Raw genomic sequence first — 17,247 nt, forward strand, 5'->3', positions numbered from 1 at the left:
GAACACACCAATATACTGTTTTTAAATTTACACACCTTAAAGTTTGGGGATCTGGTAGAATTTAAGACTGCACAAATAATGTATGAAGCAAAAAATAAACTGCTACCTGTAAACATACAAAAACTGTTCAAAGACAGACAAGGGGGGTTATCACTTTAGAGGTAAACTAAACTTGAAACAGCATTATGCTCGGACCAATTTAAAAAGTATGTGTATTTCCATTTGTGGGGTGGTTTTGTGGAATAGTCCTGACGAAACGATTAAAGAGCCCATATTATGCCCTTTTTGGGGTTCGTATATTTAATCTATGTACCTACTTTTGAACGTTCACAATAGTTAAAGTTTGAAAAAAGTGTCTGTTTTCATGTACTGCTCCTCCTTGCTCCCTCTACGCTCTGAGTCCGTCAGCTACGCTCTGCTGAGCCCCCACTGTTAGACCCCACGTGGGCCAAATCTGCTCCGATTGGTCTGCCGATCCGCTCTGTCGTTATTGGTCAGTTGCTCAGCACGGTTCTCGGAAATGTCCCGCCTCTTTTACCATATTGGGAATGCAGCCACTGGCTCCGTCCGAGGGGAGCAAAAACATTAGCACCTTAGCACTACTGTGCTACCGCAGGCTACGGCATATCGTGGGCGTGCTACAGAAGTTAACGGGCGTGCAACATGAGCTGCTGGGCTTGCCACAACGAGCCAATGGGCTTAGATCAGTGATCTCACACTGACAATGACGTCGGACTGACAGATTTTTATCGAGGGGGGCTAGAACCGAATGCTACAGCTAACAGGAGGAGGTAGGAGAAGCCTACATTTTTGCAAATAGATGTGCCGAGTACAGATCTTTAAACTTGTAAGTAAATAATTTATTATGGTAATGTGTGTGTGTGTGTTCACCGTGCATAGACGTGACCAATAGGTGGCAGCATAACACCAGTTAATAAATCCAGACATCAAGAGTAAAGAGATGAAAGTTGAATAAAGCAGCAAGTTAGCATGATGTCCCAAAATATGATGATTTTATCATATAAATAAGAACATTACATTATGGCTCCGCTGCATCAGCATGCTTTCAAACTATAAAGGGTTATTTTCTTCTAATAATATCACCAAGAGTAGCCCAAAACATTACTTGATCTATTTGTGTTGAAGTTCAAAGTAGATTGTTGGACCTGAAATCAGTAGTTGCGTAAAAATCTCATCAATAAGTCCATTCAGGTTTATGATATTCATTAGTGGCTGACTTTGCCGAGTTCACATAGACTTGTAGATGTTTGAATTTAATTTATTTCCGTAAACTTAAGATGTGTCAGCAAGAAATAGAAAGTTGATGATCTTTAAATCCATGAAGAAATACAGTATTAAACAGATTTACGATGTAGGCAAAAGCATAATAGAAATTATTGATGATCTCAGAACAGGACATAAACCCTGGACTAGATACTTATCATAATCACATTATATTCACTAAATAAAATAAGTTATTAATGTAATAGATGTATTGGTAATTGTTTAAATTTGCAGTTTTTGTCTGTGTAGCTAAAATTAAAATATTAGTTGTAACATGGTTAATTTGTCATTATTTCCCAAAAGCATTACAACTTGTTCCTGTGCTTGTAGATAAATAAAAGGAAGTATTAGGGGATTTTAACCGCTGCATGTATCCAGGTTTAACAGCAGGGGGAGTCATGGACCAGTTAGACCATTTAGGGTTTTACAGTTAGACCACAGTTTATTTCCCCCCTCTGTGGCCTCATGCAGCTTAAAATAAGAACATACTCTCAACTTTCCAGGAGGATACAGTCCCACATGAGGTCAAATTTTGACTTTCTCAAACCCTAAAATATAAAAGGAATCTTTACTGAAGAAATAAGCCTCTAGTTTCTTTCTCGTGGTGTTGCAGTGCGCAAAACAGAATTCTTCTTCATGAGATCAAGGAGTGATCTTCTTGATCACTGCAGACAGCAGTAAAACCTCCTGGCTCCCCCCACTTAACATTTAGCCATTATAACTCTGTTCAAGCTAATGGAAAAACTTTACTCTCTTATGACAACAACAGATTTCTCATGTGCATGTCTCATAAACTTGGGGCCTACTTGTTATGACGATAGCTGGGAATCAGAGTGTTTAAAGTTCTGGATGACTTACAAGGTGAGGACACTGGAGAGACTAAAAATGGAGAGATTGTGTTGATGGTAGGAAAATAATTGTGAACTGTGAGCTGTATCGGCTCATAAAGCTACGTTCTGAACCATTCCAGCAATGCCTACATGTACCAGGATGCATTGTGCCCAATTAGCTGCAGCATTGGAAAGCTGTATGTATCCTGTTTCAAATGGCATGTTCACCTATTTAAGCCAGGCAAATGTGTTATCCTTTGTATCTTTCTTAGCGTTCATATTTTAGCCTTCACATCCTGCAGTTTAAAAAACAAAGTTCGTTATGGCAGGGACTAGTTATTATTAGTTATTAGCTAGTTCTTCCAGGACAAAAAATACATCAAATGACTGGTGGCTGGAAATCAGACTTTAAAGCTGCAGCTAGTTCCACCCCTGAGATGAAGAGAAAATCTGAAGAGTTACTAACGAGGATAGATTTGCGGAGATGCCACTCAAGGTTTAATTGTACTTTTTATAATGACAATAAAAACGTATTTTTTAAGTTTTAAAAAAATCCATAAATCTGTATTATTAATATGTTACGTATGACTGCAAAGGTGACATTATGACAAAAATGATGGCACAACACATCTAGATGCTTATATTTTTTATTTTTTTGTTAGAAAGGAAGTGGTTCAGCGTAAGCATTAATATAATAACCATGAAATATTAGGTACAACTTAATGTTTTATCAAGGTCTCTGACTGGCGCTGTATAAAAGTCTTGCATATTAAAACCATCACAGAGTGCAAGAAAAAAGTTCAACAATTCAATAGCGCCACAAACACTGAGTATTAGTGGGCGCAGCAACACCTCCAGTATTGATACTACCAGTGAGTCTTATTTGAGTTATTGATGTTCATATTAAGTCTAAAATCTAATTTGAGTATCTTACCCGTGGTTACTCAGATTAATATTTAAAAAGTATTAGTCTCACAGACGATCATGTTCTGAACACAATCGTACTTTTCATCGTGCCTTATTTGCTTAAGTTGTATGTTTACACATGGGCCTATTTATGTAACCTTTAATGATGCATCAACCTCCAAAACCTTGACATGAAGCTCTATCTTACTTTTCTTTGCAGCTATCAAATCGCAAAAATGTATTGGTTTTTTGTCCTCTCTAACCGTCCCCGGCAGACTCAAGTAAAATACGAATGAGCTACCCCACGCTATAATATCCATTTATTTAATGCTTGGTACTGTAGGGCTTGTGCTAATCCACAGTTAATCTGTATTTCTTAAAATGTGCCCTTGAAGAGTCACAACATCTGTGGCAGCCATGAAAAAAATATGAGGGCCCAGGAGGACCATTATCGTTTCATGCCGAATGGCCCGGAAACATTTGATTGACAGCCAACTTCCAGTGGTGTGAGGAGTCGGACCTGCGGAAGGGAAAAGGTGACGAGGGAGCACTTTATGTACACGCAGCTCATCCTTGGCCACTGAAATGTCAAATGTCTGTGTCAGCTGAAGAGAGTGAGGCGGGTCACAGCTTGTTTAAAGAGCTTCGTGTGAAAAAGCGTCCACCTTTCTGCATCTCTGCCCAACAATCAAAACGGATCCAAACCCACAATTATTCATGACCACTGCTCAGCAATGTTCACCTGTGAGTACACTTCACACAGCTATGAGTGTGACCCCGTGACTTTGTGCGGTTATGTAACATGTACATCTGCACCGTGCAGGGCTAAGACTGTTCAACGAAAAAGATCACCTGCTGACAAATGTAATCAGTAAAGTCATTCACTGAGGCTTTAAATCCCCACCATAATCTGATTACCTTTAAGCACTCATGACTGATTTCATGTCTACAACATTTTGCTCTTTTCTTATTATAGTAAACATGTTGTGATGTACGACAGACAGTTACATACTCGATATCGCAAAATTAGTCAAATTCTTACCATTCAAAAGATCTTTAGATCTCTTTCAAACGTGAGCAATGCAACTTAATGTTATTCAAACATCTTTTTGTATTTACATAGAAAACATTCTTAGATTGTGTTATAGTTGGATTATATGAATACTAATTAGATGGTTTATAGAACTACAACATTTAAAGGTCACATATTGTGCAAAATACACTTTTACCATTTTTTTCTAACATTTGTATGTGTCCCTAGTCTGTCTACAAACCCCCCAAATTATGAGTGAAGTCCATCCTCTCCGTCTTTTACTTGCTCCACTTTTTAGAAAATGTGTGCTCAAACAGGCCGTTTGGAGATTTTCCCTTCATGACATCACAAAGGGCAGTAACCCCTCCCCCAGGTTGTTAAACACAAGGGCATGGAGCTAGAAAGCCAGAGCTAGCAAATTGTGGAGACAAGGGAGAAATACTATGGCATATAATAATTCTGCTGCCATTATCCTGGCTTTTGAAAATGTTTTTTTTTTTTTTAACGACATGCCACCTTTCAGCTCTGACTAACAAACATGACGGCTTTTGAGAAACAGAAGTTAGTGTCAGAGACTTAAGTTAGCTTTATGGTAGCAACACATTTTCAACACAGCACCCTTGTTCACTGATGTTTTTTGTAACATAAAACCCCCTAACTAATCAATAATAGCTTAAAGGGTCTATATGTAACTTTCAAAAATACTGCGTTTCTAGCGATACCTCATGGCCGCTAGGTGAACTGCACCAGTAACCTGTTGCTCGCTCTCCCTCGCGTGCTCGTCATACGTGCTCGTACGTACACAAACGAGTATCATCATCGGCCTCGAAACACTGGATATTTACGGGCATAATGTTTACAGAGGAGATAAGTGGTCATACACATGTGCAAGTCTGTGAAGGAGTCTGTGTGTCTGTATTCATTCTCGGCAGGCACTGGCTGAGAGCGGGAGTGTGTGATCAGTTTGTCCATCTTTGAGAGCTCTTAGGGCGGATAGAAGTGTGTTGAAGACGGCCTCTGGCTGTGGAGGTGAAGACCGGGAGTGTGTGATGAGTTTGTACTGTTGATCTCTGTAAGCGGAGCGGAGTGAGGAGGACGCTGAGAACGTGCATAAAATGTCACTTCCTGTCACGACCCGGGGAAACTTTTTATACAGGCAACACAGATAGACAGTGAACATCTACTTTTTCACATCAGTTAACCGTTCGCTTATTAATGGACAATAAAAAATGATTTATACGTGTAAAAAGTTACATATAGCCCCTTTAATTAAGTTTAGTCCTTTTCGCTAACTATTTCAGTTTGCTTATCAGTTATTTTTAAGCTTTAAACTGCTAATACATTAGCTAGCTATCTTTATGTGTATTAATTATTTTAGCTTTTTATCCGTTACCGTTTTAATTATTTATAATACTGTTAGCCCATTTTTCGGCAAACAGTTTTATACATTTTTACTGCCAAATTTTAGACAATATATTTATTAAAAACATCACTGTTTATCAAACTATCTTCAGAGTTTGTTCACTTTACACTATTTCAACAACGTAAATACATCATATTTTTAACAATAACTTCTTAAGCTAACTGTACTTTTCCCTCCTTGAGTTGTTGATCATTTTTTAGCAAACTATTTTATTTACAACCTTAGGCAGTTGAACCTTAAGTTCCCTAATTGTTCAACTTTTCTACTTTTAGTCCTACGCATCAACACTTAAACTGTTTCAAGGTAAATATTTCATTATAAGTTTCAGACAGCTAAACTTTTGAACCACTCTTCAATTGCTAAATAAAAGTCAGTTATTGGAAAACTGTTCATCAATAGCAGAATATTTAAACTTCCATACACCAAACAAGTTTCCCTACACTATTATTATAATAAATAAGTAAACAACTATCCTATCTGGCTGCTTTTGTTTTGTATTAGAAAGTGTATTTTTTTAGTCTGGCAAGTCTGCCCTTGTAACTGAAGAAGTACCCTCTAAGGATACGACAGGTTGAGGTTCACTGCTGAGTAAAGCAGCTACAGAATTTATATTTGTATCGTCATTTCTACAAAACAGCGATTATTAATTGTCAGTTTTATGGTTTGTGTGATCACTAGCAGCTGTATAAGTGTTCCTGTAACTGTGCTGTGGCTTACCCTGTTGAATAAATGGGTCACCTTTACTGGCATTGTTTATATACAGTTTTACTGGATTGAAAATTTATTGCATGATCTTTTAATACCTGGACAGTATAACAACAGCTACCATGAAGTCTGCAGACACAAATCAGGACCTCCAGGCAGATATACTTTTTCCATTGGGTAAATCATTGGTGACACAAGAGTAAGTGAAGTCTTACATTTGTTGTAAGTTGTAGCAACACATGTGAGGTGAGAAACCATATTTGGTAACAGTAACGGTGGAACATTTATTTTTGTGAAGGTGTGAGATCAATGTAATAAGCTGGACAGTAAATCTGTTCAGCTCCAGAAAATGGAATGGTCTGATTTTAGTGATGTTTTAAAGAGTGCCGCAGGGAAGACATCTTTTTGTATGCCAACCCAAAAGTTAGCAATGCGCCAGTTCCGTCGACAAAAAAGCTCTGGGTTTTTCCACGGTTCTGTAAATAAGCTCTGTGCTGAAATGAAGTTCATGAAACGTTCTGTTCATCAAGATAATCTTCAGAAATGAACACTACTTTCATAATTTGTGAAGCGTAAACGCAATCGGTTGTTTGACAGCCTTGGAGTACCTACACCGTCGTCAACTGACTTTAACGTCATCACCACAAAGTTTCCAACCAGTACTTTGGTTTCCATGTTCGGCGAGTTGACGTTTAATGTTACCGACAAACTCTTAAGTCCTAGTTAGCTAGTTGTTAGCAACCGCCTTTTGTTACACATAAAATAGCGTCAAAATTCACAATCTCTTAAGTGTGTGTTTACCACAGACCTTATTTCAGGCATCTAAGCGAAAACTCAATAGACTCAAATCCCATAGACTTAAGGACCAATCGGACGTCCTAAAATGCTAATTTTCCGCTCTAGGTTTTAGGACTCGTTAGTGCAGCACTTCAAAGTCAAACAATGATGGATCACAGCTCCTTTAAATGATGACTTATCTCTCACACAACAATTTTGATCGTTTCTTTGCAGACTTTTAATAAAACGCTTTGATACGTTGTGCATTTTGAAATAACCAAACCTGTGGCGCACACACGTCTGACCTGTGACCCTCTGTCTTCCCTATCCACTCGTGTCCTCTCTAACTATTATTTACTGTATCATCAGCACACCAGGATGGTTGTCGTGATTATGCATCAGCCGCTGAGGGCTGTCATCAGTTATGCAACCGCTCTCCAGTGGGGCTCAGTGTGCTCGTAGCTGGAACCGGTGCTCTCTTAAGTCCCTGCGTGGCCTCGAGTGGTCATCGAACGCACGTGAACAGAAATGACTAAGAAGCTTTCCAGTGAGAGTTTGAGTAGTGGAGGATAAAAATGAAATTATTGTTTTGCGAAGAGAAAATCCTTCTTCAAATGATCACCTGCTGGCCTTTCTTTCTTTGGTCATTTGTCATTCAGCCCTCTTGATATTTATAATAAGGACTCTGAAGTGTAGTACACTCAATCAGCACTCGCATTACACTTAACATATCACACAACCCTGGATAGCTATTGATCCATCCATCCACCCATCAATCCATCCATCCATCCATCCATCAACCTCAGTATTTCTCTCTTCCGCCATTCATCCATATTTGAATTCTTCCATCCATCAATCTTCATATTTCTCTCTTTCTTCATGAAACTGTCCATCCATCCATCCATTCACGTTTTCCTGTCTCTCTTTCTGAGCCCCTGACAAACATTAAGTATTCAGAATGAATCATAAAAAGCTCAACGGCTATTATAAAAGCACTTTCATAGGTTGTCACATTTTAAGCAGCCACTTTGTGAAAGTTCAGCCCTCCTACGTCAGCCCCTTTCGTCTGTAGTCGCTCTTATTGCGTAGTGAATGAGCCTAGCATCAACACCAGCTCAGTCCTGACCAGTGTAGACCACACAAACTCTCAGAGTGGGGTCAGCAAGTGCTGTAGTGCGTAAAATCGGCCATCATCTGTTGCGTCACTCACTTCAGAGTTTCAAACTGCCTCTGGAAGCAGCACCAGCACACAAACTGTGTGCAAAAAGATCATCAAATTGGTTTCCATGGCCGAGCAGCTGCACGCAAGCCTCCCATGGCCATGTACAATGCAGAGTGTCTGCTTGAGTGGTGTAAAGCACGTTTCAACAGGACACTAGATTTGTCCAAGCTGAGACAGGATTTACAGAAGTGGTAGTGGAAGTTTGGAGTGGTGAATCACACTCACTATCGAGGCAGGAGATTTAGCCTATTGGGACCCTGACTTAGCTGCAAAGGTTAGGTTTAGGTAAGGCCCTTTGGAGTTTGCTCCTCTGCACAAAGCTAGGGCCATAAAGACGTGGATGAATCAGTCCTTCCATTACGTTAGGATGATGTGATTGTGCAAATTCACACATTTTCTACCAATCCCCTCACCTTTTTTGCAACCCCGCAAATTTGACCAACCAACTCGTTTGTCCTGCAACCGGCACATTTATGTCCCCAAACTCACATGTTTCATATTTAAACTACGTATTCCCTTAAGTCTGCATGTTGTATAATCATTGAAGGATATGATTTCCTGAGTCATGAAAGGTTTTTTCATTCAATTTGGCAGAATTATCAAATAAGAAAATATTTTTTTTAATCATTAAGTTTAAATCTCTTAACTATTACTTGTTAATAACAACAGATTAGAATTAGAAACAAATTGCATTGTTTGGGTACATGTGTGCACAAGAGTAAGTACAATTCTCTGTGAAAATGTCAAACTCTTCTAAACTTTCTTTCATCCTAGCAATCAAAATGGTCCATTCGGTTATCAAAATCGGTCAGAGAACATATATTCAATAAATATCCATAACATGGGATGAATGTGGTTTCTGCTAAATTGCCAAATGAGCTGCCAACTGACACTAATGAACTAGGAAACACATGAGTGTAATTTTCTGGCAAATTGTCTAGATATGACTTCACATAAAAGACTGAAGGTGAATAACAGTACATGTAACACATTGTTACACAAACAGAAGTACTGCATAGATGTACCCATCTTTATGTGTACTGCTGAATTCTAGAGTATGGATATTTCCATGTAAACTTTTATCTAACGCTGAAAAATCTCAGTATGATACAGAATAAATAATATACAAAAAGGATTGTATAGTACAGTAACCAGTCAGTGTCAAAAATGTTGAAGAAGTGGAGATTTTTATATGAGAAACTTTTCCAAGGTTGACTGACTTGGTGACAAAATCATTATGAATAAAAATTTGACCAGTACGGCTCAAGCGATGACAAAACAACTTTTTAACTTTAACTGGTGGCGGTGTCCAATAAACTGACACAAAAATTAGATTTTGAAAAAAAGATGAATAGTTTTGGGTGACTTACTACCTTTTGCAAACATGCAATAGAGTTTTGAAGTACCATGAAACTGTTTTGACAATTGCACTAACAGTCTAGAGAATGTTAGGTCTGTTTTGAAGAAGGAGCCAAAACGATTGAGAAAAACTTTGGATCTCTTTAGCTTTAGTGAGTCTTCTTTTTCTTTGAGGCAGACAGCTGTGCTGCCTTAAGGCTCTGGTGTGATTTTCTCTCTTTCATGAGCTTCTAATCCAGCCTCTAACTACAATTTAGAGTTTACTCTCAATCCATAATTAGAAATCCAATACTCAGTGTCTACTTGTGGTTAGTATTCATGTTGAAAACTGTTCTGCATCCACTCAGCCACCTCCTTGTGCCTTGAGTTGAATCTATTGACCAATCACATGCTGTGATCCGAACTTTCAACCAACCAAAGGCTCTGTAACAAATTTGAGTCAGCTCAAAAGAGTTTTTCTAAAATGAGATAGAAATTCCCCTCTCTTTTTTTTTTAATCACTGGCAAAGCATCTGACAGCAATTTAAAAAAAGTTCTAATGTGATAAATAGCGAGTAGATTCTCCTCTGTTTGAATAGATAGCCCTGTAATGTGCATCAGAGGGAGGAATTAGACATTAAGAGCAATCGACTACAGCTATTTTCATTCCATTATTACTCACTATGTCATAGAAATCAGTCAGAAGATAGACAGCTCAATCAGACATTCAAAAGACCTGTTTGAGGAAAACCTTAACTAACAGGAATACATTTAGACAAATCCACTCCAGCTCCAACTTCAGCTCTTAGAAATAAACCTGATCTGGTCTGAGCATGAGGTTTCCCATTTTGCTGGAATCGAGGAACATGAATTCAGCAATAATAGTTTTTCCCTTTTTCATGTCAGAGGAGCGGCTGAATGAATTTTGAAAGTGTTTCTATTTTTATTTTTTTCATTCAGAAATGTATTCCTGTTAGTTAAGATTTGACCATGGATGTTAACTACATTGTGTTTTTTTTTACCAGTTACAAAATGTCATGTGCCACATATATTGAGAAGAAGAAGCTAAATAACAAGGATTCAAGGAATGGTAAAGGCTCATATGAATATGATTATGCTTCATTAGCAGATCCTTTATTACATTAGGACCCCGTCTCTTTGAATTGGTTCTGTTCTTGGTCCTATAATCATACCTGTTTATATATTGGCAGGTATGATTATAATGATATGGAGAACAGTTTAAAGATGATTATTAGCAGTTTTTCAATCATTACTACCTGTCAATTGTATTATCCATTCCTTTGGTAATGAACCTACAAAGGTTTGGATTTCCCAACAATCACTTCTGCTCATATCTTTGCTGATTATCTAACCGTCGAGGAGCTTCTCGACGTGGCCGGGGTGTGCAGGGTACAGAGGGCGTTGCAAATTTTCTTGCAGATCTTCTTGGAGGACACCTAATCACAAGTGACACCGGGGCAGCTCTACAGATTTGATGCTAATCCATGCTGAAGTCAGAAACATTTCCAGGACTCTCAGCGCTTCTTTCTAGATGAAAGGGCACCATTGAAATTGTTCCATGAAGTCTTGGATGTGATAGCAATTTCAATCATTTAAAACCACCTTGGGCCGCCAAGCTATGAAATCATCCACAACACACAGCAGCTTTATGTGCATGTGTTCTTGTTATTTGTTGCCCCAATTGTCGGACTGTTTGTTCTCTTACAATATGCATCAATATTACAGTGTCCTCCACATGCACGTTTTTACTCTCTTTACCTGGATCTGTTCTCATCTTCTTTATAGGTAGAGAAATGTCAAAGAATGATACACAATGATCTTTTTTTTTTCTTGCTGTCATATGACAGTCTCCCTGAAGCTCTGTCTCTTGTAACAGAGGGTGGTGCTTTGTTGAGTTTTGAGCTCGATTCACCGTGACATGAGAAAGAATGAAAAAGTAGAGGAAGAGCATTATATGTTTCAAATTTAGTTTTTGCAATTCTTATCTGACACACATTTTGTCAAATGCAGCAGATATGTCCTCACCATTCTGTCTGTTTCGTGAGTATGCTGAAAAAAAAGAAACGAGACCTGACTGTAAATTGGAAGAAAATAAAGTGGCTGAGTGCTACTCATACTAAAAAAAATTAAGCCAGTGAGCAACAGGTTATCCTGAAGTGCTAACCCCCCCATCGGTCTCTGCAAGCTACTCTCCATCAACCACATCCTCGCCCAAGAGGAATAGAGCTACACCGTAATAGTGACAGAAAGTCTTTACCTTACTGATGCTAACCTACAATCAGGCAGCATACGTGTGCTCCAGATTTGTACATATTGCTTGTTATGAGAAAGTTGTTGTAGTCATTTCTCTGTCACATCCATCCTTGATGAATGTTTTCTGGGGCAGAGCTTCTAAAGGAGCGTTGTAAGAAGGTTTTGAGTTGAAAAATACATTTTCTTCAGAATAAGAGCGAAGTAGCACAACAAGACAAGCTAAAACTTATTCTCTTGCAAACATGCCAATCTGCAACCCTCCTCTTTACACCAATAATAGTTGAAATTAGGGATCTGTGGGATAAGCCGACTAAACGCTCAATGTTGTCCTTTGCTAGTTGGTACCAGTAGGTAAAACTCATTCTTAATGTTTGTACTCATGCAGTCACATAATACCGCTCAGATGTTGTGTCTGAGCTATAACACAGCTGCCTTCCACTCGCCAAGGCTGTAGCACCATTTAATGACTCCTGCCATAATGTTTTATATCTATTTTACTACCGGGATATAAACCTTTACGTTGGCCAGATGGCATCTCTTTTAGCTCAGAGCAGTTTGGTAGTTTTTTGATCTTGAAAATTCTGAGTGTTTTGTTCCTAAAATAAATCTGTAATTCCTTTTCCTCTGTTTTAAACACCGACTTAAAGCGGAACTGAAAGACACTTGAGGATGTAAAAGATATCTAACCACTTGAAATCTGCCTTACCTCCTAAGGGGAGATATTGTATGAGCGGCTTCAGGTGTTGGGTTGAGTTTGTATTAAATTGACTGTAGATTGTGTTAACACCATGTTATTTGATGTTAGATGATGGTGAATCTCTTGATTGTCCCTCTGCAGTGTCGCTCAATCAAATCAACCTGGAAAACCTCCCCATTAGTCGTGTATTAGTTATGACTTCAAACAGATTTGCTGATGATGCGGCACCAGACACTTGAGTCAGCTAATATGTCACATGGGGGTCCACGCGACTGATTTACATCCATTTTTTCCCCCTTGGAGTTTTTATGTTGAGACAAAGGATGTCATATTTGGCCGAGACATCAGAAGCAGCACATTTGCAGATGAAAACAAACAGCACAATTCAGTATGAATAAACAATGTTTAACAGGGACAAAAGACAAAGACGGAAAGCAGCAGCACACACACACACACACACACTCCTCTAACAGTTTAATGGGTTGTTCCCGGTTGAGTAGACCATTTGTAGTCTTTTAAGAAATTTGGATAATTTGCAGCTGCTTTGATTTCTTTTTTTGTCAAGGCTTTCAAGGATGGCCCAATGACACTTCAGCTTGCCACAAACAGACAGTAACGTTCATCGTAGAAATGAGGCTCAGCTCCACTGACAAGGCTTTGGCTATAACAGGAGCTGATTTAACTGTTTATTTTTCTCATCTAGAAAAGTAATGCAGCCAGTGACATTTTTTTTTTTTTAAATGGCTGGTTTAATTACATTTTTTTTTTAGCTCAATGAGTTTTAGTATAAATCGTTTTTCAACCCAATTTGCTTAGAAACAGGGTTCAACAAATAACCTCAATCTTTTCTGTAATTATGAGCAGTATAAGTCACCACTCCGTGACAGAACATGTTCAGGGAAATCTTCAAGATTTTCGATGACACTTCTGACAATGATTTTGAATGTTGTCTTTTCATGGCTGTAGCATGGATGAATAGCCTTAGACAAATTTCTCACACAGTGGGACATGAAGTCAATATTGGATCTTGATCTTTTTCACAGCGTGGGTCATCTCAGAACCCATCTACTAATGTTTGGCAACGTTAAAGTATAACGTTTGGGAGAGACAGCCAACTTTTCAGGGCTTCCTGTGTAGCTAACATTTAGTGATAAAGGACTTCTGGTGAAGACTTCCTTTCCATGTGTTGCTGTTGTTACAGTCCGACTTGCAAGTTGTGAAGCCAGATACAGCTGATGTTGAGTAACAGCGTCTAGGAGGGGACTGTTTGCTGTATTCACTAGATGTCTGTTAAGAGACATACAGTACATTGGAGTTGGTGGTTTATTGAGTTGCGTGGGTCCAAGGTTATTTAATAATTCTAAAGAAAAAGATGTGAAAGCTAGATTAGCTTTGAAATGAACAGCCCAGATGTTTCTCTTCCAAAAATGGTAAATGGACTTGAGCTTTTATAACGCTTTTCTAGTCTTCTGACTACTCAAAGCGCTTTTACACCGCAGGTCACACCTACATATTCACACATATACACGCACTGATGCAGAGGCTGCTATGTAAAGTGACCATCAGTATATCTACTAATCCCATTTCTACACATTCAATACATTTTCCTGCATTATAATGTGAAGTGCCACGTTTCTGTCTCAGACTGGAGATCATTCTTCAACCCCCATCTTAAAACTCTGCTTCAGCACATCAGTGATCGCTGGAGATCAGAGTAATGGCCCCTGGTCTGATTCTGCTCTCCATGTTCTGCGTAGTGTTCCCGTTTGTTCTCTTCTCAGCTGATGGCAACAACCGATCAGAGGAACATCTTGGCAAGTGCCAACAGCTTGTTTGGCCACAAAGCTGGGCTTCACGTCTAAAGCCATGCAAGCAGAATGATTACAGAGGAGATGGCAGGGTTGGGGGTGGGGGGGTACTGTACGAGAGTCAGCGGCAGCACAGCCGGAGGTCACAGTTATGTAACACAACTAATGTCAGACCATCATATAAGATGAGAACCTCCCCAGCTTCACTGTTTGATGCCTTTTTCTCTTTACATCAGTTATACTAATCATATTACAGTCAATCTCAAACGTGGAGCCCAGGCTGTCTGTGTGATACATGTGTCAAATAAATATTGGAGGTCAATGTGTTATCACTTTAATAGAATTTGTCTTAAGTGTGCCATACTTTATTACATACATATTTTTGGCTATTATCACTGACACACTCATTTTTACAGCATGTAAAGCATCTTCTTTTAGATTATTACTCAAATGCTTTTATAGTAAAAATAGGACAGAAAGATTGCAATTGGTCATTTTGAACCTGTTAGTTGGTAATATAGTGTTGCTTTTCTCAAGAGAGATGGTTACCAGCACAGGAACAGACATTTCCTCTCTATGTGATTAACAACAGAGTGAAGCAGGCCATTAATGGCATTCTCGGCTCGTGAGATAAAGGCCCTGGCAGACAGGCGTATTTCAGTTTCCTGTGAAAAATGAGTTGGCTTAATGCGAGTCAATGGGAGTTAGATGTGAGAAGAACTGAATACTGGACAGTCAGAGGTGAAGGCTCTGGGAGGATTTGAAAATCCATCACACACTAAATAACCACAGACATCCTCTTCACTTTCATTTATCCCTGTGAATATGCTCCATTGGCTCTGAAAAGGACTCATACAGAGATTATTTTGAGGAATTATGACAGTGTATTCGACAAGTTTCCAATCTCAGGAGACAAAATAGTGACAGGGAATGTACGAAGGAAAAGGAGGAGAAGGTGATTGTGTCTTTGAAAATGTTTTCTGTCCACTAAAGTAGAAAAATGAATGAAACACATTCATGAACACTCTGACATAATAACATTTAAAAAAGGTCTTCTTAAGGAGGAATGGAGGACTATTTGTTTCTTCTGTTGTTTTCCCACTTTGAATCCTCTTGTGTCACAAACACTTCGTTGCTTCTTATCTTAAAATCGGTGCCTGGATCACTCTCCGTTCAAATTGAACAAGAACAGGTAACGTTCTTTTCCAGGACTGGTGAAGACAGAAATAGCTGTTTGTTAACAATACGATGTGTATCATGAGACGGTTTCAACAAGTTTCCTATAATGTTCTAATTTTCATAAAGACATGAAAATGAAGACGATATCTGAATAAATAGGGCTGTCAAACGATAACGTTTTAGACGTGATTAACCGCTGAATCTCAGTAGTTTATCGCAATGAATCACATTTTTTATCATATCTTTGAAGTTCCATTATTTTATATTGAAAAACAGTTGTGCTTTTTTTTTCAATTTTTTTGTACTGTCTTTAGCTAAGGTAACTTTGCTTCCTCTTTGGATATAAACCTGCTATATCGAAAGACAATAATGAACGACGTGGAGATCGAAGGTTACAACATTAACCAAACCACACACCGATTCAGATCCAAAAGATAATGAAAAGAGCTAAAATGGACGGTAAAAAATGTTGTATCAAGAGGTATCATTACATCCTTGTCTGCAGGCTTATTTGAAGCAGCTGATTATAAGCATACAACAGATGTTCTCATCATTTTCCTTTATGATATAGATTCCGATACCTAGACTCAAACATCTACAAAAAGTCCCTCATTCCCTTTGCAATAACCACCCTGAATAATAGACACTGCACAACACTTGTTTTTATCAGTTCTTGTTTTGTTTTTTTTACTTCCACTCATTTGTCAGTCAAATAACTTTTTCCTACAAATTTGCAAATATATTCAGATTCAATTACAACTAATTTGACATGAACCTTTCCCAGTTTTGAAAAGTCAAAAGCACAGCAAAAATATTTCATTGAAGCATCACTTCAGATTGAATTTTTCCTCAGTACATTGTGTAAAGCTTCGCCATTCAAGCATGAAGAACTGCAGCCTGTCAGATGTTATTTGGGTCTGCCTGTAAACTCATAGGTCCATGCAATTCTCTGTCATTTCAACTGTTATGATTGATGTGTGCATCAGTGTTTTTTTAACATTACTAAGAATGACAATTTGTATGTATTTCAATGGCATTTAAACACTTATAGTAAAGAACTTAAAGACTTCAATAGTTTAAAAATAACTGACATAAAAACACTGATGATCAGGCCTAAAGCTTCTACTGAGGACACAGAGTACAGGATGTTCTTACTTTGCTGTTGGAAATATGGGAAAGGAGGTCAAGTTAAACCCAAATGTGTACACATTGGGATTAAAAAAAAACATACAACAGGTGCTTATCTGCATGATGGGGTTATTATAGATTGGTTTTGTGATATGGTGGACAAGAAGGAGGATGCACTGTATAAAGAAAATAGAAACGGGCCAAAAATACTTCCCTGAGGAACTTTTTTGACAATATTAAGTAATAATGACATTAAAACAAGACCAAAGTTATAAGGGACTCTAAGTCCAAGAAACAAAGGTATGATAGTCATGTGCATGATTAGTCGAATAAAGGATTGATGTGTCTTAATTATGTCTTCATCCCTCTCTAGTCAGCACCTGAAGTTGGTTATTGTTATTATTGAGGGCCCTTGATGTTTTCTTTAAGCCGTATCATAGCCACTCACAACTAGCTTGGGTTGTAGCGCCGTTAAATGGGTAAATAAAAGGAAAATAACCATCCAGTTCATTATTGAAGAATGTGATAAACTGTTTTTAAAAAGCATCTAAATAGGCTTCAGGCAAGATGGTGAGGAATGTCCCCCTTTAAAGCAGAGAAACAGAGATGTTTTGCAGCTATACAGGTGTGACTGTGACAGTTA

This window comes from Labrus mixtus, chromosome 12 (genome assembly GCF_963584025.1).
Source record: "Labrus mixtus chromosome 12, fLabMix1.1, whole genome shotgun sequence".
Lineage (NCBI taxonomy): Eukaryota > Metazoa > Chordata > Actinopteri > Labriformes > Labridae > Labrus > Labrus mixtus.